The sequence below is a fragment of the Tetrao urogallus genome, assembly GCF_951394365.1.
Source record: "Tetrao urogallus genome assembly, chromosome: 7".
Taxonomy (NCBI): Eukaryota; Metazoa; Chordata; class Aves; order Galliformes; family Phasianidae; genus Tetrao; species Tetrao urogallus.
In genome coordinates this window covers 51725157-51750493 of record NC_136820.1, presented here as the reverse complement: position 1 = coordinate 51750493, position 25337 = coordinate 51725157, and the positions used below count along the sequence as shown (strand labels likewise).

The following is a 25337-nucleotide window of genomic DNA, read 5'->3' as shown; positions in this document are numbered from 1 at the left end:
AGCTCTTAAACAGGTCTAGGAGGGCTGTAGCCTGGCTGCACCCCTTCCAGCAGCACAGCTGCATTGCCTTCACCTGTGCTCCTCTGCCTGACTCACTGCTTGCCTCAGGTGATCAATCAGAGGTTCAGGCCATGACTCAGCAGTTCCCATACAGCACGTGTCCACAAAAGCCAACACCACAAAGACAGACAGTGCCTCAACACTGCAGAGCATAAGTACAGACTGTTCCAACACACGTAAGCATCTATGACAAGAGGAGTGAATGAAAAGCTGCATACCTCAAGTAGAAAAGATGCTGATAGGCTTCCAGCTTTTCCCTCTCCTCTTTGCTCAAAGCTTTCAAACCTCCCTTTTGCTCGTTCAGTGTCATCGCGTCAGAGAGCTGTTCTGTGTTCTTCTTGCTAAGATTTCTGCTATGAGAAACAACAACCTGCAAAGAATACAGAGGGACAGATTCCACATTTAAATAACACGCAATATGGGAAAAAGCTGCACGATAGCACTTCCTTTTGTGTGGATAAGGCAGTCAAGGTACATCAGGAGATCATGAAGTGAAACATTATCTGTTATAGCAGCGATTTCTGTCTTGTCCCCACGTTCCAGAATTGGTTGAGAACCTACAAGGACTAATTGCTTTGAGCAGGGACTACTGTCAGAGCTGGTAGCGTTCTGAAGATGCTTGAAAATGCCTTTCTTTCTCAACTGCGCTTGAAGCCCCAAGCCCTGTTTCCATTTTGCTGACTCACTGCCTCCACATGCTCTGATATCGATGACACTTTTTGCTGACAGCATCAGCCCAAGAGCTGGAGCCTCCTTTGGAACTGAACTTTACTGCTGCCATGGTTCAGATTTTACACAAGGTCAAGCCTAGCGCCACGCTATTCAGGACCAAAAGAAAAGGTGACTGTAACTTCAGCTTGAATTTGAAAAAGGCACCGCTGTATCAGCAATGTTGCTCTTGTGTGCAATCAATCGTCAGCAAAGTGACAGAGGGGGCTTCCATCAGCCAACCAACACCAAGCAGCCTGAGCACATTTCCTGCTTCGAAATCACCTCCCCCTTCTGATACAGCACACAAAACGTGAGAAATTAAGGTGTGCAAGTCCATGACTAATGGAACCACAAGTGAACAGACAAACAGTTCTCAGAGCCTTCAAGCATACCATCTATTGCTTTCCCTTGGTCCCGAGTGGGTTCTTTTCTGGTGCTTTGTTTTTACAACACTTCAAGTCTTGATGTTTCTTCTGCAGTTAACTTTCTAGGGATACATAGTAATAAGTGGAACAGTTAGGAACTTACTGGGAGGAAAACCTGTAACTCTGGGGGAAACATTTCCCACTGAATCTGAGTAAGTGAGATCCAGGCTCAGAAGGTCCTCATGCTAACTGCCACTGGCCTCAATTCACTCTCCTAGTCTCCCAGCACTGCATTTCCTACCTGCAGTGTCATTCTGATCTTCACTACCAGTCCAATCTTGATGTCCATGAGATTGAGGTCATTTTCAAGCTGTTGATTAGATCGGATCAAGCTCACAACTTCCTCACACAGTTTCGTTAGCTCCAGCTCCTCCTGAAAATCTGGGTCCGATCGAGCAAGTGAACAAATTCCCGAACCACAGCCATAGCTGGGTTTTCAGCAGTAACTAAAAACAAGTGACAAAACATCAGAGGACAGGAAACAAATTACTGCACGTGTTACCTCTGTGCAGACAGCATGTCAAGCAGCAGCCAGTCCAGGATCAAATTAACACCAATGGGCTTGAATAACTCCAGACAGCATCCGGAACTTCTTGCATGGAATAAATCATCCTATAGCGTTGACTTCTGTCATGAAGTCAGTATCAGCTTCGGGGAGTCCACCTTGCAGAACTTACCCCAAAGATCAGCGCTCCTATTTCCCAGCAGCAAAAGTACTACCGTGAACCAAGTTTGCACAGAATCACAGAATGTCAGGAATTGGAAGGGACCTCCAAAGATCATCTCGTCCAATCCCCCTGCTGGAGCAGGATCACCTACATTAGGGCACACAGGAACATGTCCAGGTAGCTGCTGAATGTCTCCAAAGGAGATCCCACAACCTCTTTGGGCAGCCCATCCCAGTGGTCTGTTACCCTTGCCGTGAAGAAGTTTTTCCTCTTATGTATGCGGGACCTCCTATGCTCCAGCTTGCACACATTGCCCCTTGTCCTATCACTGGATGTCACTGAGAAGAGCTTGCCTTCGTCCTCCTCACACTCACTATTCACACATTTATAAACATCAACGAGGTCACCCCTCAGTCTCCTCCAAGCTAAAGAGACCCAGCTTTCTCAGCCTTTCCCCATAGGGAGATGCTCCACTCATCAGGGCAGAGTAGAGGGGAAAGAGAACCTCGCGACCTCCTATCCATACTCTTTCTCATACACCCCAGGATGCCCTCTTGGCCACGAGAGCACAGTGCTGGCTCATGCTCCTCCTACCGCCCACCAGGATCCCCCAATCCCTTTCTCCTACGCTGCTTTCCAACAGCTCAGCCCCCCACCTATGCTGGTACTCAGGTTGCTCTTGCCCAGATGCAAGACTCTACACCTGCCCTTGTTCTTTCTCATTCCGTTTCTCCCCACCCAACTCTCCAGGTCTCGCTGGAAGGCAGCACAGCCTTTTGCTGTGTCAGCCACTCTTCCCAGTTTTGTGTCATCAGCAAACTTGCTGACAGCGCATTCCACTCCCTCAGCCAGAGGGAATTTTTCCTTCAGCCACCTTCCTACCTACCTATCTACTCTTTGCACCACTTCACCCCAACTGATTTTCATAGCTGTCTTCGTGTTGCAGATCTCACTAACAGCATTTTTCTGCAAATAGAGATTCAAAGCATATTAGCTTTATTCTCTTGGCCACACCTACTGAGGGTTTTGTAGTCTTCTCCTGCTTTGTTTCCTCGGATAAAGGCTTGAATTTTTATAACGTCATTTATCTAGAATGGAAAAAAAAAAAAAAAAAAAAACCAGCCACTTAAACTTGTTAAGGGCAGAGTAAAAAAAAAAAGTGTCAGATACTGAATTCATTTCACAATCTCTTACGTGGTCTCGGAAATATTGCAGGTGATCTCTGTAACGCATTCTGCCTTGATACATCCTGGTCAGTGACTGAATCTATAATAAAGAATCCCAAAGCAGCTCAGATAAAAGTCTTTTCCACAAATATTGCTAACAAAAATGTTAACAAAAAAAAAAAAAAAAAAAAAAACAGAAAAACCATAGCATTTGCTACCTTCACTACTTGGTCCTTGTGTGCTCGTCAGTAATCCAAACGGATTTGATATGCCTTCCTCTCTTTATAGCCACGCCACTCGGACTGAAAACACACACAAGAAAAAAGGCGACTTCTCAAATTGAAGAGCAGTAATTTACTGTTCTATGCTTCTTTCTGCTGCTCAGTTTCCACTTCCCTTTGGCTGAATAAAATGTAACAGAGACATGCTCATCTTACAAGACAGGCCGCAAGAGGTATGCAGTGAAGCCTTAACTATTTCTTCCACCACCAGCTGTCATGGTGAGGGACTTAGCAGCACCCCCCACCAAGGGCAAAACACAGCTAGAGAACAAATGGTGAGCTAAACAACCAAATGCACCATCCATTGCACAATTCTCAATGCCATCTTCAATTCTCCAAACCCACGGACTAATGGGAAGAGGGAGAGAAGTAATTCATACATAGTGATTCTCAGGGAGAAGGAAACGCCTTCCAGTACTTTGCAAAATGAAGATAATTGTGCGTGGCAACTGCTTGAGTTGAACAAAACCAGTCAGTAAGCGTGCATGTGGAGAGCAACTGACAAGCACAAGTTTCAAACAGAATTAGGGGATTTCATACCTGCATGCAAGTGATGGCTGGAACTTGCTTCTTCAAAAACCTCATTCTGGAGTTGAATTCCTGACAAACAAGACAGCCTCAACAACAAGCCTGAAGCTTCACCATCAGGTTCTCTTGGGCCAGCCACAACTGCTCTCGGTCGTACGCTGCCGTGACTCCAGACACAGTGCTCTAGATTAGTGTTATGGTAGGAAGAAGAGCCAGGAACAGAAAAGGGAGATGCAAAAATGACATGTTACACAGCGGCTTCTGTACTATGCTCAAGAGAAACTTACAAGTTGCTTTTCGGTGAGCAGCAACACCACCGTCTTGTTCTGGGGATAAAGGTGTGCACATTCTCCACAACAGCACAAAGAGGTGCTGACGGGCAAAGTAGACAGTGAACAGGGAAATAAGATACAAAGCTTGCTAACGTCACTACTGTGGTGAAACATTACTTCTTGAAGTTGCAATAAGGCCTGAAATAGGGGCAACTTCAACTGCAGAGAAAAAGAGCACGTACTTTACCTGCATCTCCTCCCGTGACAGCTGTGTGTCATGCTGCACAAATTCAGTCCGCTCATCCCATCCTCCCTCTCTGGTCCTCAGGTTATGATAATCATGACAGCCTCCTCTCACCCAGTGTTTCACCCGTTCACTGCCACTGCCTCCTAAAAGCAGAAATGGTGCTATGTTGAAGGCAAACACGTCTCTAGCTGCCTCACATACAAATACTACAAGAAGGAAATGCATGGAGAGGGTCCTTCCTCCAAGCAATAGAAGGAATGCCTCAGATTCCAATGAACCACCGCAACAACTACCTAAGCACAATATATTCTACAGGTGGGGAATATTTCACTGCTCACTTTTTCATTTCCTTCCTACCTTTTTCTTCTTTCCTTTAACAAAGACTTCAGTTTACAAGGCAGCCTCAATCTCCTGTAACATGAGATTCTAACAAGATACCCAGAACGCAAGGCTTCTCCTCACATTTCTCCCCCTCTGCTTTCCATCCTACAGGCAATCATCTTGAATTTACTGCACTAGCAGTTAGCTATTTGGGGTTCACCTGTTGCCATTGTTCTCCTTTCCACTTCTGCCAACTCTCGCTGCTATGTCTCTGCACACTCCGGAGCGACTCCGCACAGCCCCACATCTGGTGAGCGCAAGGCACTCAGGGTAGGGCTGGTATCTCCGTGATCAACTGCTTCATTCACAGCCAGAATTCCTAAGGAAACTTCAACAACAGGAGGAGGCAGGTTACCTGGGCAGTCAGGAGCTCAGTGACTCACAACAAACTTCAGAGAGCAAGGCACTGTGCGAGTGTACACAAATACCTTCCTGTATTTATGCATAAAAATACGGGTTAAAAAAAGACAACTTGGTGTACAACAATCTTTCCAGTACAGTGTGCATCTGTGTATGGCGCAGTGTCTGACAGCGCTTTTTTGTGTGCTCTTAGTCCTACTACGGTGCTGACTTATCGACAGTATTTCTCTACAACCTTTTATCCATTCACTCAGCTGTACTCTGACAACAGCTGCAGTCAAGGCAGCTTCTTCTTGCAGAGCCCTGGTACAGCAGACAGCTGACTCAAAAAGCACCTTTCCAGTGACTGCACCGTTCCTAGCAAGAATAGCAACCTGAACACAGAACAGGTTATCAACAAGAAAAAGATGAGGAAAGAGCTAACCCAGGGCTACTCCAGAACGCTGTTGCAAACACAGTACAAAATCAACCACAGGTATCTCACCGATGCAGTAAACACGAGATACAGTCATTTTCAGCACTGAGCAAATGTCTGTTCACACACACAGAGGTAGAAGGGTATCTGAAGATCTTATTCTGGCTCAAAGAAGCATACTTTAATCCTGCTTTTGACCAAATGTTCTGTGGCACAGTCCACCAGCCAACTGCACTGATTTGTGTTTTTATCTGCACTTAGTGCAAAAAAAAAAAAAAAGTACTTTGAGAAATACTTCATAGAATTAAGGCAACAGTACAACACAAATGAAAGCTAAGATGCACCAGAACGGCGCACATGAACATCCCCACGCTTGACTACCCAACCACAGACAGACACAGTTATCTGCTAATGTCAAACACTTTGACAGAGATTCAATAGGTATCTCTGCCTAGGACGTAACACAGTCACAAGCACAACTGAAACAACGACATATCCTTCCAAAAAGATGTAAAGAATTGAAATTTAAAGGCTGCGACATTCATTGTTGAAAGAAAAAACTTCTACACCTACCTGAAGCAAACACCTGTATTCTAATTTCCTTTGCATGTGTACATTTCTTGCTCGCATTCTTCCATTTGGTGACGAATATTGGGTTGACAGTGGCATTGAACCACGGTATTTGCCACAATGCTTACATCTCTGTGACTCTTCAGTGTCCCTGTTAGCCTTCTGAATCCCATCCTGAGTTTCATCGAGCCAAAGCACAGCTGTTTCATCCTGAGTGTCCTGAAGAGAATATGATGAGGAAAGCATTCGCAGCATGAGGAAGAGTGTCACTGGTTGTGCAAAACAAAACCACCACCTCTGAGCAATTGCAGTCTCAAGGGATACAGGAAGCACTCCAGTATCTTTCTAATCAATTTCAACACAAGGCCATAATGGACATTTGTTACCAGCAGAAGCAACTACAGCATTACCAGGCCAAAACTCTTCTCAGGACAAGGAACTCCCACCAACAAGTTCCATCAGTGGTATCACTCCAACAAACATCAGGACATCCCAATGCCAAGCAATCTGCACTGGTCAGTCCTAAAGCTGTATTTGCCAATAGGACGTGCCTTTCCAAGGAGCCCAAAAAAGAAAATCACGGCACAATTTAAGATGGAAAGGGACCTCTGAGCTCATCTGGGACAATCCCCTTGCTCCAGCACGGACACCGAGAGCACATTATCCAGGACAGACCAGATCCAGATGGCTTCTGAACAACTCCACAGAAAAGACTCCAGTCCCTCTCTGCTCGACCTCCGCTACTGCTCAGTTCCCTCCACTGTAAAGTGCTGCCTGACGTTTAGATGGCACCTCTTGAACCCCAGTTTGTACTCAATGCCTCTTGTCCTCAACTGCATCCTCACTTCCAGCTTTCACATACACTGAACAGATTCCCCCCAAGCCCTCTCATCTCTAGACTCAAGAGTCTCCTCACCCTCAGCTTTCCTCTCTGGAGAGGTGTTCCAGTCCCTCAGGCACCTCAGGGGCCCTACGCTGGCCTATCTCCAGAACATTCGTGTCTCCTGTTTGGGGGGCAGGGCAGAACTGGACACAGTACAGGAGCAGCCTCACCAATGCCAAGTGGAAGGATCACCTCTCTACTGAAGCCTTCCAGGCAGCACGAGCACACTGCCGACTCACAGCCACCTGGGTGTCTGCCTACCAGCACTCCTAGGACTTTTCCTGAAAAGCTTTGTTCCGCCGAGGTGGACACAAACATAGACTAACAAGAGTCCTTTCCCAGTACCAGGCTGCAAGGACTTGTTCAGGGAAACTTTAGGAAGTGGAAATGCACATACAGGAGCAGCAACCAAAAACTGATGGCTAACTAACACAACAGCAGGCTGCTCTTGTCCCGTCCACAAAGGGTTGCAGATTGCTGGACCAGCAAATCAAAAAGCACTGTATGTACTGGGGGTAAATACAAATGTACAACAGTAAAAGCATCTCTCAAGTCTCTCTTTTAACAGACCGTTTGCTGTGGAGTACTGATCACACCGTATCTTATGTTTTGGCTGAAGAAACTCACTAAATAACGTTACACGCAGAAATTTTCCAAGAGACAAGTGTTTAGCAAACCCCAAAATACACGTAATGAACAATAGTCCAGCAGCTGCCAAGCACAGCTCCTCCACCCCCACTGTTGCTTCCTGGGGGTTACTATGGAAGGAGATCTTAAGAAGCAATTGCCATCCCTCCAACAACTCCTGATGTGCAAACAGGACACAGGAAACATCGACTTCTGACACGGACTAATAATCACCCTGCACAAAGAGCCACTGTATTCCAGCATGAAGAGTTCTGTGGCAGGACTGAAAATTGACATTTCCTTACATACCCTCCACATTACCACTGCTTTGGATTGAAACCTACATCCCTTTAACAAGTTTTATCTGAATGTCCAAGGAGTCCCATGACTGCTTCAGCAATGTAGAAATTCCTGTTGGGGAAGGGTGGCAGACTTAGAAGAACAAACTCTTGCACTGCCATCTCTACCAGCAGAGTCATCAATCCCAGGACTATCAAAACCCTCTGATCTTTCCCGTGCATTTACTGTCACCGTCCCCCCAGCAGGGACACGCGCTGTCACACACTGCAGGGTTAACACTTCTCTCACTGCTCATCACGTGAGAAATCGCATCATACGCCAGATCCCCTGCCTTGTGCTGAACTACAATCCCTCTCAGTCCCAAGGTACAGAAGTCACCAGCTAGTAAGCACGCTGACTCAGGACAGCAACTGTTCTACCCACAGTGCTAGTCTGTACCACGATCTCACCATCTCTGAAATTGCTGCCATGTTGCAGGGAGGAGCCCTACACTGAACATATGCCTCAATGAGGTAATTTCACGTCAACTGAAGTCACCAATCCAGCCTGGCAGAAGCTTCCATGCACACTAAGAACAACTCGTTCTTTCATTCTCACTCAGCAGGAGGAAATGCTTCAGCACAAAATGGGTTCCTGAGGAACATGAACCCTTTCAGGGCCACTGACGAAGCTGCTCAGTGATCTTCATCACCAGCGCAGTTTTCGGACACTGCCATCGTGAAGGTTTACACTTACTCAAAAAAAACAAAGCAAACAAACATACAAAAAAACACCAATGTTGAACACAGTATCATCCCAGTCTCTATGCTAAAATCCCTGCTGGAATTAGAACAATGAGCTCCACAACTGAAAAGATATTACAAAAAGAAATTAAACACACTTAGGCAACTGAAAGGAAGCACATCTGCTACTTCTGTGTAAGCATAAGGAAATAAAATAGCATCCCACTCATCTGTTAAAAAAAAAAAAATCAGTAGCATGTACACCACAGAATCACAGGGTTGGAAGGGACCTCAAGGATCACGAATCTCCAACCCCCTGCCCGAGGCGGGGCAACCAAACACCACCCATACAGCGTTTCATCTTCCTTCCTAAAGCAGTAAGGTGAGATCATTCTTCCTCTCTCCATTTTCACCTGCACATACAGACCAGTTACACAAAGAGGCAACTCCACCTAAGTCAGGAGAAGTCCTGGGCTACCACAACACACAACCACCATGCAAAAAATGCATAGCATCTGCAGTGTCACCTAGTGAGTGACAGGCATTCATACGCATCTTGCTAGAAGCATATATTTTGTTTTCCATTTTCCCCTCCTTCTGAACAAATTCATCACCTAACAAGTTTTTTTTCCTATTTCTCAAACCTCATTTGTGCTTTATGTAACTACACCTATGGATACATTTAACAAATAGCACTGAAAAACGGAGACTGAACGAGACTTGCATTTGGAAATTCACAACTATTAGGATAAACACTGCCTTCTTATAAAAACAAATGAAACTGAACACATCTCCTTATATCTCCAAAAAGAAGGTACGTGTGCCACTCTGGACGTACGATTAGCTAGAGCAATCCATCTCAAGCAGTTCATATCTTTAAGCCCATCTCTGTAGTTCACAAAGATTCACGTGTTATGCCTGCATCTCTCTTGCCTTCATACAGACAGATCCAAACTGGCCAGGTGACATCAGCTGATAGCATGCAGCGTTCACCCTTTCATTTCCACATCTGTTTCCCAGCTTTTTTCCCAACATCAGGAATGCCCTCAGTACACAGATGCAAAGGCTTCTGGAGAGGTACTTTCAACTACACCCACCGGTGCTTTCTCTCTCTTAGCCCCAAGCAGTGTGCCCTGATAATGCTGACCTACCTGTGGGGTTACACCCTCCAGTTTTGCTGCAGGAACCTGTAAGGCTTGCAGAGTTTTTCTGGTGTCTCCTTCATCCAGTGCCTCGCTGATAAGCCCAACAGCCAAAACTCCTAGAGAGAAAGGGATAGAAGAACAAATACAAGATCCAATCCTTGTCCAATCCTTTACCATCATCAGGAAACTGTGCTTTGGAAGAAAAGTGCTATTAGTGCTAAACCAAATACCCACTGAGAATAGCAACATTTTAGTAGCAATCATTTTCTACTAGGAAAGAAAGCAAGACCACTTCTCCACCTTAAGGAAGCCACACATTTTTGGACAAACTAATAAATAAAGGAAAAAGCAGAAAAAAAATCCCTCGGGGAGACCACATGAATGGACACAACTGAGCTCTTCAACACGTAGCTCAAATCCACTAGAAGGGAATTATCAAAACCTATCAGGGCTAATAAGTCACAAGTTTTCAAGAATCCTTCAGGATAAAGCTCTTCACACCAAGCTATAGCTTTGCACAGAACGCCATTCAAAAATACAGTGCCTTCACTTCTGAAATACCAGGATTTACTGGATGCATGTACTATGAGCCGTATTACAACAGATGTGGGTGCTGCCAGGCACAGCGAGGACTACAGTTCAATTAACTGAAAACAGACATAAATAGACAGCTTACACTTAGCTAAATGTGAACAAAGCCTGAGTCACACATGCCAAACCTACAGCAAATCACAAAGTAACTTGGGTTGGAATGGACACCCAGAGATCGTGTGATGCAACGTATATTGAATATTCAATTCTTGCTTGCTGAAAGAAGCAACAGTTCAAATCGCAGTTGGAGAGTTTACAACAAAGATCTTGTGAAAGAAAGCGAGGAGCTCAGAGTGGATACAACTTGGGTTAAAATACCCAAAGACTGCAGCTTTTTCTTCTGCACGCAGTAGGAGAATCACAAAGTGGAACGTTTTATAGCAGGCACTGCATTTGGACAGTGATGTCTAGGCCGTAACAGCATGTTTTGTCTCAGCATCACTTGCATTTCCCTCTCAGTATTATCTTAGCCCATAGAATGCCTGCATTTGTTCTGTCCTACATCTGACAGCTCCCCGTCACCTAGGCAGACTACGGCACAGACTGCTTGCTTCCTCCTACAGTGTGTACACACACAGTATGCACACCTTTAGGCATGCTGCTCTCCCCATGAGAGAAAGCGGGGGGAAAGTAGGAAAAGAAAGACCTTTCTTACAAAAACACACACACTACGGTTGACACTACTCCATCTCAGGAACAACGAAGGAAAACAGACATAGCAACTTTTGACTCAGGAAAGGGCACAGAGGACAAGCAGTAATTATCCTTGATTAATTAGCCAACAGCGGCAGAAAAAGACTACCCTGAGAAACAACAATATGTTACAGCTCCTCATTAGAAAGCATTCTTGAATTTGAAACCAAGTTTCAGGACAGCAGAAGGGTACATGTCGCTATGGCTTCAGGACTTCCTCTGACACTAGATAAGTATCCATGCACAGGGGCACACAAGAAACTGAACGTATTTGCACTGGAACAGGTTGCCCAAGGAGGCTGGGGATGCCCCATCCCCGGAGGCACTCGAGGCCAGGCTGGATGTGGCTTTGGGCAGCTTGGGCCGGTGGTTGGCGACCTGCACACAGCAGGGGGGTTGAAACTAGGCCATCACTACGGTCCTGTTCAACCCAGGCCATTCTATGATTCTATGAAACACTAACAGGTGAAAGAATTAAAAAGTTTCCTACCTAAACTATGCCATAAGATGTCAACTTATGTCATTATAAAATTCTCTGCGTTTTACGGTTGATGGTTTGGGTTCTCTGTTGTCTCTATTGTTCTAGGGTTATAGGAGTGTTACAAGAAACAAGGAGCTGGACTACATGAACTTCCAGGCTTCTGCTGTGATGCCTCACAAATACAAGGCTGCAAAACTAGTGCTCTGGTGCACGCATGCACATGGCGTGCACTTGTTCGGGTCACGTGATCAGATGAACTGAAGCCACACAGGAAGCCCGTGTCTATTTGCAGATCCAGGAAGCAAGTTAGTCAAGATTCCAGGCTCTGACACAACATTTAAGCCCCTCTAGATTACAGCCTTTTCAGGGCAACTCAGCTACACAAGAAGCAGTGGCAAAAGCCAACTATCTCAGTCTATACGAATCAAGCAACAAGATTGTTCATTGGCATGCACCTAGTTTTAGCACACCTTATGATCTAGGATCAGTCTAGCACTAATCAAGCAAAACTTACTTCCGTGTTCTTCATGCACAGCTAAGTGCACACGATCCACACGTGACTGGATATCATTCCACGTGACAAACTCATTTTCTTCTGCACGCATCCGAGCTTTCAGCTTCATCACATCATCCACACATCTGTCAAAGAACAAAAATCAAAACCAGCAAGTACCATGTCATGAAAAACTGGCCAGGGAACACACAAGACAGCAATGAGAACTAAACACAAAATGGAAGAAGTAACACAAGGGTTAAAACGGACATACGCAAAAGAAAGAAGGAATAGGAAAAAGACAAAAGACCGTGAGCAAGGTGGTCAGCTCCAGTGCAAAACAATCCAGAAAAGCACTAAAACACCACATGACACTTTCAGACAAAAAACACAGGGCAGGAGCTGGCCTAGTGCAATTGAGAACCTCGTAGGGCCAGAACACAGCTTTGTTGTGAAACCTTGATAAAGGTCTGAGAGACGGTACTCAGAGCAGATCAGTAAGAAACGGGGAATGCAAAGACAAGATGCAAGAACCGAGAGAGAATAAACTAATATTGGAGTCAGCAGTGAAAGAACCTGAAGTATAAGGGGAAGAAAAGAAAACCGAACCTCTCGGCAATGTAAGCAACATCAAAGACGGACACGAACCTTCCAAACACTCACCTCTGACAGTTCTCATCCTCAGTGCTTGTCAGCCCTGGGACAGGATTGCTCAGTTGTCTCCATACTGCACTCACATCCCCTGAACCCAAAGCCCTGATCATCACAGCCACAGAAGAGAGCATCTCTACAGCAACAGATAATTCTGCATGGGTGAGGTTACCCTGCATACAAAGGGGAATACAGATCAATTACACTTGCTCTTCAAAACTATGGCTAGAGCACCAAGAGATTAAAACAGAATCTCACAGTGCTGAGTAGCTCAAGACTTCAAGATGAAGCATCACGTCAGAACAGACTAAGCATCAAGGCAGTTCTACAAACACTCAGGACAGGCCCATTGAGTGAAACAGACAAGGCAGATTTGGTGATCCATATCAGTTCACAGACATCAGAATGCATTACTTACATCATGGCTTTGTTGCTGCAAGGCGGCCAGCTCCTTGGGATAAAGATCGGCAGCAAATGCATAAACCTCTGCTAGCTGGGCCTCTGGCTTCATCATTTCTGCCACAGCCTTCTCTGCATCACCCATTCTAATTGCAGCATTAGTGCTGGTCGCTGCTGCCAGCCCTAGCAGTTTGAAGAGGCAGCACATCAGAGAGGCAGCATGAGAACAACGGCGGCAGACAGTTGGGCTCCCAGTCATGCAAGCACTTGTACTGTATTCAATAGTAAGAACCCTAACCTAAAAAAAACAACCTAATTCCCTTACAGGTTTTCCAATCAGTTGTTTACCCAACTAGTCCTGCATTACTGTAAACAACCAGACCACACAAGGCCCTCTTTAAAGTAAGACTCATGTTTAAACCAGTTTACCTTTTGTCTGATTATCAGAGGACTGTCTCACCAACTTCTGCCAAGAAGAAGCCTCACAACTGTCCATGTTTTCCATCGGTAGTTCATAACAACTTTTCCTTCCAGTATCTATGACTGGTCGTGGCAGCACCAGGCATTCTACAGTGTTCTCTGCACCCTACAGTGCTTGCACTTGAACACAGCACAAATGCGTAAATAAACATCAAGCAGCACCGAGAACCAGGAAGGCACTTTGAAGGTAACCTCCTACTTACTACACCTGCACCATCTCCCTCTTGTAATTTAAACCACCTGGAACCAGATCCCTATCAGCTTGCTTTTCATGTGTTCTAAATTGAACTAATTGCTATTGTGCAGCCAGAATTAAACACTGAAAGCTTCTGGAACTTTCTCCAGAAGAGAGTTTTGCATGGTGTCAGAAGCACCTGATTAAAACAAATCCAGCCACTGTGATCTATGTTTTATTTGCTATCTGATACCTAGAAACAGCCATTAAAAAAAAACTGAAAGTTCCATAGCTCAAATCAACTAAGCCTTATGTCAGTAGTCAACAGGTAACCTAGTTCTAACACCTCACGGAGCAATCCAGATTTCTGACACAGACCATGGAACAAAATTTAACACAAACTGCCTAGGAAAAGAATTATTGAAGGCAGACACAAGCCCCATGCTGCTCAGCATTTCATCTCACCTGCTGTTATCTCAAGCAGTATTTTTAAGAGCTCGATAGAAGACAGAGACAGCTATCATGATTATTTTCCATGTGCCAGGAGCCTCAAACTACTTAAAGAACATCCACGATAGTCTGACGTAGCCCTGCTATAACCTCATGTGAACACAAACACTGCGCTTTCCCATCCTTCTGATCACACCCCACAGCAACAACAACATCAGCTCATTCCGTGCAAATAGCTCAGCAAAGGGAATAAACAAACAGAAGAAAACAGCCTTTCCTTAAGCCACTTCAATTAGTCACAGTAATGCAAACAAGTCACAGTATGTTACACCCATTACGGACATATGCATCCACCACAGTGCCCAAGACCTACTTTGCTGAAACTGGACACATTTTTCTAGGCTCTGAAGGCACACGATCCCTTACATCTCTGCTTGGGTGTACCCTTTCAGAAAATAATGCACTGAAGACACACAGTACAAGTAACGACTTCACAATTTCACTTGCAGTCTCCTTTACTTCAGACTCCTCTTTTCCACAAACCAGCAAATCATCTACATACTGCCACAGCTTTACCAACTCTTCAACCTGAAACTTTCCCAAAACTTTCTCCAGCACTTCATTAGTTAAAACAAAAATAAAATATAAAATATATATAAAATAACACATAATAACACAATATATAATATCTATAATAATATAACACATAAAATGTAATAAAATCAATTAGGCGATTCTATGAACCCTTGGGGCAAAGCAATCCACCTACCTTGCTATTTTTGTCGCATTTTTGGATCCTCTCGTACGACTGCAAAAAGATCTCGGCTCTCTGAGTCTAAAATGCAGGTCCAGAAAGCATCTTTGAGGTCTGTTACACTGAACCATTTGTGTCCGTGTGGGATTGGACTCATTAAATTACAGGGCTTAGGAAGCAGGGGGTGTCACTTGAGAACTATTTCATTCATTTCTCTTGGATCTTGTACCAGTCGATAGGTGCCACCTGCTTTCTGTAAAGGCTGTTTTCAATTATTTTGAAATCATTCTCCCTGTTTCCCTTTTCCAGAAGCACGGATCCGCGGATCCCTCCACCCCGTCAGTCACAGAACAGGGCCGAACCAGCCTGTAAATCATTGATGCCTGGGCAACCTGTTCTTGTGTGGCACCACCCGCTGTGCGAAAAACTTACTCCTAATATCAACCTAAACCTCCCTGTCTCACTTTAAAACCATTCCCCCTTGTCCTATCACCATCCCCCCTCGTGAACAGCCGCTCCCTTCCTGCTTATACACTCCCCTCAAGTACTGCAAGGCTGCAATGAAGTCTCCCGCAGCCTACTCTTCTCCAGGCTGAACAAGCCCACTGCCCTCAACCTCTCCGCACAGCAGAGCTGCTCCAGCCCTCTGACATCTCAGTGCCTCCTCTGCACCCGCTCCCACAGCTCCACGTCCTTCCTGTGCTGCGGGCCCCACGCCTGGATGCAGCGCTGCAGATGAGGCCTCAAAGGAGCTCAGTCGATGAGGACAATCACCTCTCTCTCCCTGCTGGTCACCCCTTTTGCCTTTTGCAATGCAGCCCAGAACAGGGGCTTCATTTTTTATAGAAATCTACATACCCACGCCTACAGTCCCCCCACAATGCACTACAGCTTCATATTCCTTCCTCCCTACAGCTCCCAACAGCCCCCAATAGTCCCATATGACCCTATGGCCCACCACAGCCCCCTATCTCCCTATACACCACCCTTAGTGCCCCGTATCTGCCTCTCCCCCGCAACAGCTCCCCATACCCCCTACATCCCCTCCCAGGCGCCTACAGCCTCACATCTCGCTATATTCCCCCGCCCTCCCTCCCCCCCCCCCCCCCCCCTGTCGCCTCCCCGCAGCTTCCTAGAGCCCCCCACAGCCCCTCTCCCCGTCCCGGCACCGCTCTCCAACACACCTCCGGCACAGCTGTCCTCAGCACTCGCTCCCGAGCTGCCGCGGCTTCCCTCCCGGTGCCGCCTGGACAGCACCCGGGCGGCACAGGCGGCTGCAGCGGCGCTCCGCGAGGAGAGCCGCGCCTCCAACAGCCGCCTCCCAACGTTCGCTCCCGCGCACGGCGCCTCTGCCAATGGCAGCTGGCGGCGCTGCCGCGGACCAACGACAGGCAGGCAAGGGCGGGACAGCGCTGCCGCGGACCAACGAGAGGCAGGCAGGGGCGGGACAGCGCTGCCCCTGACCAATGAGAGGCAGGCAGGGGCGGGACAGCGCTGCCCCTGACCAATGAGAGGCAGGCAGGGGCGGGACAGCGCTGCCCCTGACCAATGAGAGGCCGGGCCACGATGAGCTCGTCCTTCTGCAGTGTGATGAGGACACGGCTGCAGATGATCTGCGCAGGCAGCTCGGAGGTTGGGAGCCAGGAATGGACGCGGCCGGAGGAGAGAGGTGATAGGGAGCAGCCAAGGCATCACAGTGCATCCAAAAGCCCTGAAAGGCATCACAAAGCCACCGCCAGGAAGCTTGGGGTTATCACGAGCAGCATCCAGGATGCTAGAGATGGTTTGCTACTGTACCTACGGGGAGCTGCAGACATCCCGAAGCCAGACAAAACGGGAACTAACCCAGAGCTCTGCTTCATGCACCCCACAGCCTCAGCGTTGCAAGCTGAGGTGCTTTGCTGTGTGTTGCATTCATCCCAGTCCCCGGGAATGAAAACTCCTCAGGCAGTCAAAGCGTTGAGTGAGCACAAGTGTGCTTTTATTATTAAAGGAAAAGACAGGAGGGCGTGAGAGGTCCAGGTAAAGATGGGAATCGTCCTCTCTTGGGTGGAAAGCTCACGGAGAGAGTGGCTCAGAGCTCTCAGTGCTGCTGCCAGGTGCCTGGGACTGGAGGCCCGATTCTAAGTCCCCCTCCAAGAGGCTCTGCTTCTCCTCGCTGGTGCTAACCTGCTCCTGTATGGAGGTGCTGCTGTCGGGGCACTCAGGCTCTGCTTGGGCTGGGCTGCACTGCACAGGCACCGGGTCACAGTCCAGGCTGGTGCCTGTGGTGTCTGGCAGGCTCAGGTCAGCACCTTCAGCAGAGCTGGGAGAAATGAGGGCTTCAACTTGGATGAGCTCCTTGTGTGCGCCACTGTTGTTATGCGGCACGCTGTCAGCTGAACCGCAGCCATTTGTGCTTCCTGCGAGCTCTCCATTCGTGGAAGCACACAGCCCAGCATCGCTACTTGCTCCAGCACTGCTCGGTTGACAAGAGCTCGAATCACCTATAAAAGAATGAACAGGGCTTGGTGTCAAACTCTCCCAAGCTGAATTACAAAAGTGGTTCTTGATCAGGGGAGAACTGAAGGTGTCAGGTATGGGCTGGAACGCTAGAAGGAGATACAAGCCCACTGACAGCAAGAATTCTACGTTGCTGAGAAGCAGGGTGTTGAAAGCTGGATTTGCACCCTTACCTGCCAGCACTACAACGTCTGTCTCCGAGGGCTCCCTGGGACGGCGCTGCGGTTGGCGTTTGGCCACAGACGATGGTTTTCCCAGGCTGAAGCAGGAACACCAACAGCCAGCTGGTGATTCCTTCATCCTGCTGGGTGGACTTGGTCTGGAGAGAGAAAACAGGGAATGGTGTGAGCCGTGCGTGGAACTTCAGAAGCATCTCTGACTCTGACAGCTCATCGGCCCCATCTCACTGCCGTGTCTAGTTTCTCGTGCCAGCAGGTCTGACCAACAGCTCTGCTTCGAGGACAACTGGAATTGGATTCAGGCACGTGGCCCTCAAGTCCGGAAAACCCCTATGTTTCCAGGTACAGCCAGCACAGGCCGGGATAGACGTCACCATGGCTTTATGCAGCTCGTGACTGCCTGCCCAGCAAGGAGGGAATGCCAGCCTTGTGTGGCTAAACTCAGCCCGGCGGGCAACTGAATGTCAGTTCAGTCTCACAGAGCAAAGGGAGTGGAGATTCACTGCAACACTTCAGGCACCATCAGTTTAACTGACTTTCAGCAAGCTTTGGCACTAGAAATAGTGGGGGCAAAAAAAAAAAAAAAACCAACACAAAAAGAAACCACAAAAACCCACCCAAACCATGATGATAAGGTACTGGAAAAGGAAGTCCTCTTTACCTTTCAGGTGGAAAGTCGATGACTGTGTGGAATTTCCCCCATACAGCTGCGGAGCCTTCTTCCACCTCTATGTCCCTGCTCTCTGTCACAACCACAGGAGAGCTGCTGTGGCCTCGCCTCCGTGCCTGCGCCTCCTCCAGGCTGAGCAGCTCTGTGGCAGGAGAAGACGCCTGCACAGACTGGGGCCCTGACAGAGAACTGTGCCCTGTAAGGGAAAACCACAGGTGAGAGCCAGGATCAGAAAGCGGCAGCACTACGGCCATCACAGGTCCGGGGGAGCTGCTGTGTTTCTCTCAGATTTGCTTCTCCGAGCCGCTGCAAGAAGAGCAGCTCAAAACAACCATGTGCTCAGAGGTGTGTCTATGGCAAAGGACGCAGACATAATTATGAGCAGCTCCCTGTATCAAAACAGGCAAACAAAATCCCTAGAAAATGGGGGCAGGGAACTGAGAAAGCTTTGCTGCCACACGTTAATCAAGCCTCACCTGCTTGCAAGACATCATAATGACAGAAACGGTTTTCTTCTTGTCACGTTTGGGCTTCCACATTCTCAGCATCCAGCAACAGGGTGCCAGATTCTAACCTAAGCCCAGAAGTCTGCTGTCCCCTCGACAGGAAAAGTGTATTTCACAGGACTTGGAGAAGGCCTGCATTTGATCCAGGTGTCTGATCAAGATAAAGCTAATGGAGAAAGACACTCACCTGCTCCATCTGCGATGTCAGGTCCAGATGTGGAGCAGAAGAGGACATCTGTGTGGTTGATGATGAATTCCACCACTGCCGACTGCGTCTGCAGTTCCATGCAGGCAGCTCTCCCGCTGGCACAGGCAGACTCACTCTGCTGTGATCTGTAGAAAAGGCAGGTTTTAGAAGTCATTCAGCCAACATCGCTTCCCCAGGTCTGAACTGTTGCAGCCCTAAGCTGTCTAACTGGGCTCCGGAGACTTCCGCAGTGGGCAATCAGTGATGCCACTGAAGAAGTTCTCCTGGCTGATCAAGGACACACCAGTCCCACCTAAACAAGAGAGCAGCAATGCTCATCTAGAAATTGTGCCCACGTGGGGTTGCAGAACAGTCCAGGCTCCTGCTCTGCTGTCAGCCACTCACTGCAGATTTCACAGGAGAAGAGCACATGTGGTGCAGAAGAAGGGAGGACTGCTTTATTCTAGTGGAGAACAGACGTAAGCGTTCTGTTGAAATGGAAAAAGAAGTTTACCTTAGGAGGTTTGGAGCCCACACAATGGCTAAGTTCTTAGCGTGCATGTTGGTGACAGAGCTGTTCGCAGCCAGACAGGCCAAGTGTCTCATCAGATACGCCAGGGTCCTGGGAAACAAGAGCGGCAAATGTTCAGCACCAGCCAGCATCCCGTGCTGCGACTCACAAAGCAAACCTCAATTCACACTAGTTGTTATTACTGCTACTGATGCTGAAGATGAAGTCGACCCAACTTGACCAAGTGCCACGCTGCAGCACCCAGCTCCAGCACAGCACAGCCACAGCCATCAGCTGCACCAAGCGTGCCCCCGTGCCCAGGAACTGACCCCATCAATTAACCCCATGCAGTGTTTCAGCACACCCAGGCATCCCGTTGCTCGCGTGAGACAAAGCCTGGAATTGCACTTTGCCCTCTGAAGTGCAGCAGGGCTGAGCTCAGCGGGCTGAGGGCAGCACTGACCTGTAGTGAGGAGCGGGCAGCTGCTGGATGGCGTCCCGCATTCTGACCAGCCGCTCCTCCTCCGTAGTGGCACCAACAGCATCCTGGAAAAGGGCAGAAAGGGATTGAGACACAAATCAGGCGAGATACCTGCCGCAGGGTCGGGAACCAAGGGAACAGCGCGCTGCTGGTCAGCACTGAGAAAGACTTTAGGCCTCCCCAGAGGCATCTGGGGAACATAGCAACACGCAGCTGGTGCCACCACGGCCAAGGAGTCCAAGCACCGGGCCGGTTTACAGCCTGGTTGGGCAGCTCAGCTCCTCGCAGGGGGCATTCATCTCCAAGTACACTTGGCTATTAATCCCCTTCCCGTTCCAGAAATAGTTGGGGAATAGCAAAAAACAAACAAACAAACAAACAACACAGGAATTCTCGCAAGCATTGTGAATATGGAAATAACCACCTCCGGGGACCACAAGAAGTGGCATCAGCACGATGCAGGATGTGGCAAAGACATGCGAGTAAACCCCATGGGGCTAACAGAAGAAGGGCCTCGGAGCTGGGGCACTGCTGCAGCCATCTCCCAAGAGGCCCACGGAAGAGGTAAAGGAAAGGCGTTGCCTTGTGCTTACCGAGAACTTGTCGTACAGCTGGTCGGTCAGCAGGGGGTTCGGGAGCTCCCTGAAGTACATTTTGCAGAGGGAGCTCGCGCTGTGAACGTCGCGGACGGTCAGCTCAGGAACCTGCTCAGACTCAAATTCCTGGCTGCAGAGAAGGATACGAAAATGGTTGAGAAAGAGGAAAGCAAGTCCAAAGCCACACCCAACGCAATCCAGAGTTGGAAGGGCTTCCTGATGCACAGCAGAACACACACACTCGGCCACCAGCACCACGTCAGCCGTGCTGGATGGGATGTTCCCAAAGGAGACCTTTTCTTTGTGCTAAGGCATTGCCCGCAGGCCTCTGAACGCCCGCAACAGGGCACGTGCCCCTGCTGGCAGCTGTGTCTGTCAGTCGCAGCACTCTTACCGCAGTCTCTGGACGCTGGACGCGACGCCGGACAGGCGGTATATCCCCTGCACCACGCCGTGCTGCTCGATGAACTCGGCGCAGCTCTGGAGGACCTGGGGGACTAAAGAACACGTGCCGGCGGTTACTGGAGCTCCTTATTCAAGTCCTGGCTCAGGCTGCGCTCCCGTCACATCCCATCCACTAAGCCCAGCCAGGCTACTGCTTAGCTCTTCCTTGAAGGGGACAGCTGTCAGAGACACCTCTGCAGGAGCTGCTGAGGAAACTGGACAGAGATGTGTTCTTTGCGTTCCAGAAATGCCAGGACCTTGGAATCAGCCTGGAGAAAGTAATTCCGGGGAAGCCGCAGACATTGCAAGTCCCATCACTGCTCCCACGGGAATGGAGGTGGAAAATCTCACGCCCGGAAGGAGCTGGGAAACTGATGCAGGACACTCTCTTTGGCCAAAAGGCTTCCTTTCTTTTCAGGCTACCAGGGGATTGGCTTACAGGCTTTGCTTTAAGCAAATACAAATGTGCTTGTCCCTTGGGAGCATTTACCTTGCAGCCATCACCTACTCAGTTGATCTTTCAGTCCTCAACTCCCATTCCCCGTTTCTCCACCTGTATCAACCTGCCCCTTGCTACATACCATCTCCCTTTCATCTTTAGGTTCCCAAACAGGGAAGCTCTCAGGCATGGGCCGTCCCTTACCATCACGACCAGAGTGGAGAAGATGCTCTCCCAGGTCACGGCCAAACACCCTTTCCTTCTCCACCTCCCGCTCTTTCGGTTGCTTTGGGCGGGCCTTCACCACGGAACGAAGGAAGGAGAGGAGCTTGCCGCGCTTCTTTGGCACTGCACAACAAAAGGAAGAAACCAGTTCATTTTAGGCTTGGCTCCGTTGGACGAGGCCGAGCACAACACATTCTACAGAGCACCTCAAAACGGGAAGAACATGATGAGCAAGTGTGTACAAAAATGGATTTTCCCCAACCCTGGAGGAGTCCAAGGCCAGACTGGATGGGGCCCTGGGCAGCCTGGTCCAGTCCCACATTAAATGTGGAGCTTGGTTGGCAGCCCAGCTTGAGGCAGGGGGCTTGGAGCTTGATGATCCTTGAGCTCCCTTCCATCCCAAGCCATTCTTTGAGGATTCTAGGATTTCCCCAACTCCAGTCATAAACACAGGAGGACCGGGCCAAATCTCTGCACGTTCTGATGGAGTTTAATGCACTCCTCTTGCTTAGCTTGCTCAACCTGGGGATTAAGGACCCTCTTGAAAAGCCACGTTCTGATCAAGCGTGTCACTAGCACAACCAGACCTCTATCTGTCCACCAGGGACGCTGGCCGTTCTCAGCCTCGTACTGACTTGCAGGAGAACTGCCTTTGCCTTCCCTCATTCTCCCTGCCTACAAAACACCAGCCATACGCCCCGTGCTATGCATGAAGGATCATCAGCACAGAGGATAAGGTGGGAAGGATAAGGGAGGTATTAAACACGGAACACACCCAAAAAAGACTCCATTTTGCTTCCCTGCACCATCAAATGTATCATCGTACCTGGCTTTGGCACTGAATTGATGAGACTCTCCGGGATTTTTCCGTTAATGAGCTCCACACACTCACTGGGGAAAAATCCAACCTGTAACAAGAAGAAGAAGAGAGGTGCGATACTGAAGGCAGCGTTTCTCAGGCCTGAACTGTTCAAATATCACATTTTCCTCATAACGTGCCTGCCAGATGCTCCGTAAGACAATCCAACAAAAAAATGGCCTGCTTAAAGTTAATGATTATTCAAAATATGCAGGCAAATAACCATAAAACTGTGTACGGAGCGGGGAAAGGACAAGTATGCTATGCACCCCTAAATCTCAAGCATGCCCGAAGGGAAAGACTTCATACAGAAGCTATACATTATGATAGATTGATGCAGCTAGATCTGAGTTAGCACAGCCTATGAACTTTCTGCTTGCTGACTGAGATGCAGCTGCCATCCCCAGCTCTGAGCTACCCAGCGTTCGGCAGCCAGCAGCAGCAGCAAGCACGCAGAGGCTCTGTTACCCTGCCTCATCTCAGCTGACAGGCAGCGACTTCCTGAAAGACAGTGACTTCACCTTCTGCATGGGTGCAAGCACAAGTGCTCTGAGACACTGAAACACGTGTCCTAGCTGCTGCATTTCCAAAGGTGCGGTTCAGTGGCCGTGACCTGATGCATGTTGTGAGGGCTCTTCTTTCTAAGTTAATTGAGGAGGCAGTTTCCTACAAAGACCAACTTTCAGCTCTGGCCTAAGCCCACAGCAAAAGGCAAAGTCCCCTGACACCAGCACAAGGAAACCATTTTCCATGTGGAGCCATGCTGTGCAGGCAGGGCAGCTCTAAGCTGAGATTCCTGCCTCGACCGAAGTTGCGCTCTCACGTCTGAAGCTTGTGCCTACCTGAAAGCCGTGCTTGCCTCTCCAGCGGGGGCTCAGCTCCTGAGGCGGCATATCGATGACGCACACGAGGTCTCCCACCTGCAAGAGATTGCAACGTCAATCCCAGCTTCAGCATGGCTGGGAGGAAAGCGCAGCTCAAATGACTGCATTCTTCTGCACTGCCCAATATCGTCAAGCTTGAGAGCCATTGCACCAGTGCAGCTCTTCAGGCATTTGCAGCCGTACAACTGAACGTGGAGGTAGAAGAGTCACTACGATACACAACATACAGAATTCAGCTGTTCAGTAGGAAATGGTTCTCAGAAGCAGCAGGCTCTTTGCCAAAGGGAGAGCTCCAATTAAACCGCAGGCATAAGTCAGCGGAACAGATCCTGAACACATCTGCACACTCCATACACTGGTCTGCCATTGCTCAGAGACCAGGCCACCACACCGGGCAGTAGCTCTTTGATCAGAAGATTCCAATGCCAAATAGAGCCATAGTTTAGAGATGGCTGAACTCCTCCCTGCATCCAACCCACTGCAAGTCTAATCTGGAACCAAATCTTCCGGGCTTCACCTCACCAAACATTCTGAAGGTGTCTGAGAATATTCCTGATAGCTTCACATGTTATACTCTTCTGTACATGACAACTAGGAACGCCCTTAACTGCTTACCTCCAAGGAGAGTTCACCCGGTGCCTGGGCAACATATCTCTTAATAACGTGGGCAGCACCAATAGCTGGGATATTAAGAGATGACTCCTCACGGACCAGCACGGGCTTCCCGTTGTTCTCAGCCTGAAACAGAGAGCACAGGCCACGGTGAGGAGCTGAGGGCAAACGAGGAGGATTTCAGGCTGAGGAGCATGTCAGCAGAGAAAGCTGCAGGAAATGCACTCGGTCCTTATCATGGGCACACAAGAAGGAACGGCAAGGCTAAGAACATGCCCGCAGCAAGGAAAGAAAGCAGCTTTAAGGCAGCTTTTCAGTGACACTGATAGAGCCGCAAGGATTCGCTCTCTCTTGAAAAGCAGGAGAGCACATCTGCGGCTCACTCTGCTGGCTCAAATCAGGGAACAAAGACCAATCAGAGCTCCATACTCTACCTCCATCCGTGCGATGTCAGGCCCACAGCTGATCTCGCTGCACGCGACGCCCATCACAGCAGGCACGACAAGCTGGAACTGAAGAGAAACACGCTCATATTTTCTCTCTACACACACCACAGTATCGAGAGACTACTGGAGAACTACCCTTGGCTATCCTCTGGCACAGGCAGGTGCTCTAGAAGCAACCACTCTGTTCACTCCGTTCAAATGGGACTGCCCATTAGGCAGCATTTGACCAAGCGGCTGTCCCTCTGCTAGCAGATGGGGACTGGCACAAAGCAGCAGATGCATTCGCCCAGGGCGCTCTGACAGCGCAGCAGCAGGGCAGTGAGAGGAATCATTGCTGCAGGTGCATCTGCTCCCCGGCCACGGCTCCCAGCAGCCTCACCACCGGCACCTGCTGCAGCCCCGCACATCAAGGATTCCCTCTGCTTGCATCTCTGCTGTGCTCCCTACAGCTGCCGGGCACACTCACACAGCCCAAGCGTGCGGGCTTGTGACCTTGGGTCACGCTGTGCAGCTCGGCACAAACTGGGCCTAGGACTCTTTGCCTAAGGGTTAGGTTTCCTTCAGACCAGCTGGTCACAGCACCACACACAGCATCCTTCTGAGGGCGGAGCTGGAGGGGAAGGGAAAAAACCCACACGGGACCAGTGTCCCATCAAAGCTGGGTGAGGCTGTGTTACCAAACATGGTGCGACACAGTGCTGGTCAACCATGTGGGGGGACAAAGCGTGGCACGTACCTGGCAGGAGATCAGAACAAGGTAGACAAGTGTCTTGAACTCGCAGCTGATTCTTGTCACTTTGCTCTGTTCTTCCACGAGCAAAAGCTGCACCAAGGGAGCGGGTAGAGGAGAGAGAAGGAACAGGTCTGA

General features: G+C 48.8%; 1 pseudogene across 1 annotated transcript in view; it reads right to left on the bottom strand.

Annotated features, from left to right (window-relative positions):
* Nucleotides 1-24511, bottom strand: part of LOC306948542 (ras GTPase-activating-like protein IQGAP1) — a 30702-nt pseudogene extending 6191 nt beyond the window's left edge. The window contains exons 1-16 of the transcript in view: nucleotides 24458-24511; nucleotides 24027-24149; nucleotides 16475-16541; nucleotides 13089-13252; nucleotides 12683-12843; nucleotides 12041-12165; nucleotides 9714-9877; nucleotides 6213-6303; nucleotides 4900-5067; nucleotides 4359-4501; nucleotides 3852-4022; nucleotides 3249-3332; nucleotides 3059-3130; nucleotides 2883-2952; nucleotides 1438-1642; nucleotides 279-430 (exon numbers count right to left, since the gene is read on the bottom strand). The product of the transcript in view is annotated as a ras GTPase-activating-like protein IQGAP1 (transcript). The remainder of the gene's footprint in view (nucleotides 1-278; nucleotides 431-1437; nucleotides 1643-2882; nucleotides 2953-3058; nucleotides 3131-3248; nucleotides 3333-3851; nucleotides 4023-4358; nucleotides 4502-4899; nucleotides 5068-6212; nucleotides 6304-9713; nucleotides 9878-12040; nucleotides 12166-12682; nucleotides 12844-13088; nucleotides 13253-16474; nucleotides 16542-24026; nucleotides 24150-24457) is intronic.
* Between the last annotated feature and the right edge of the window lie 826 nt (nucleotides 24512-25337).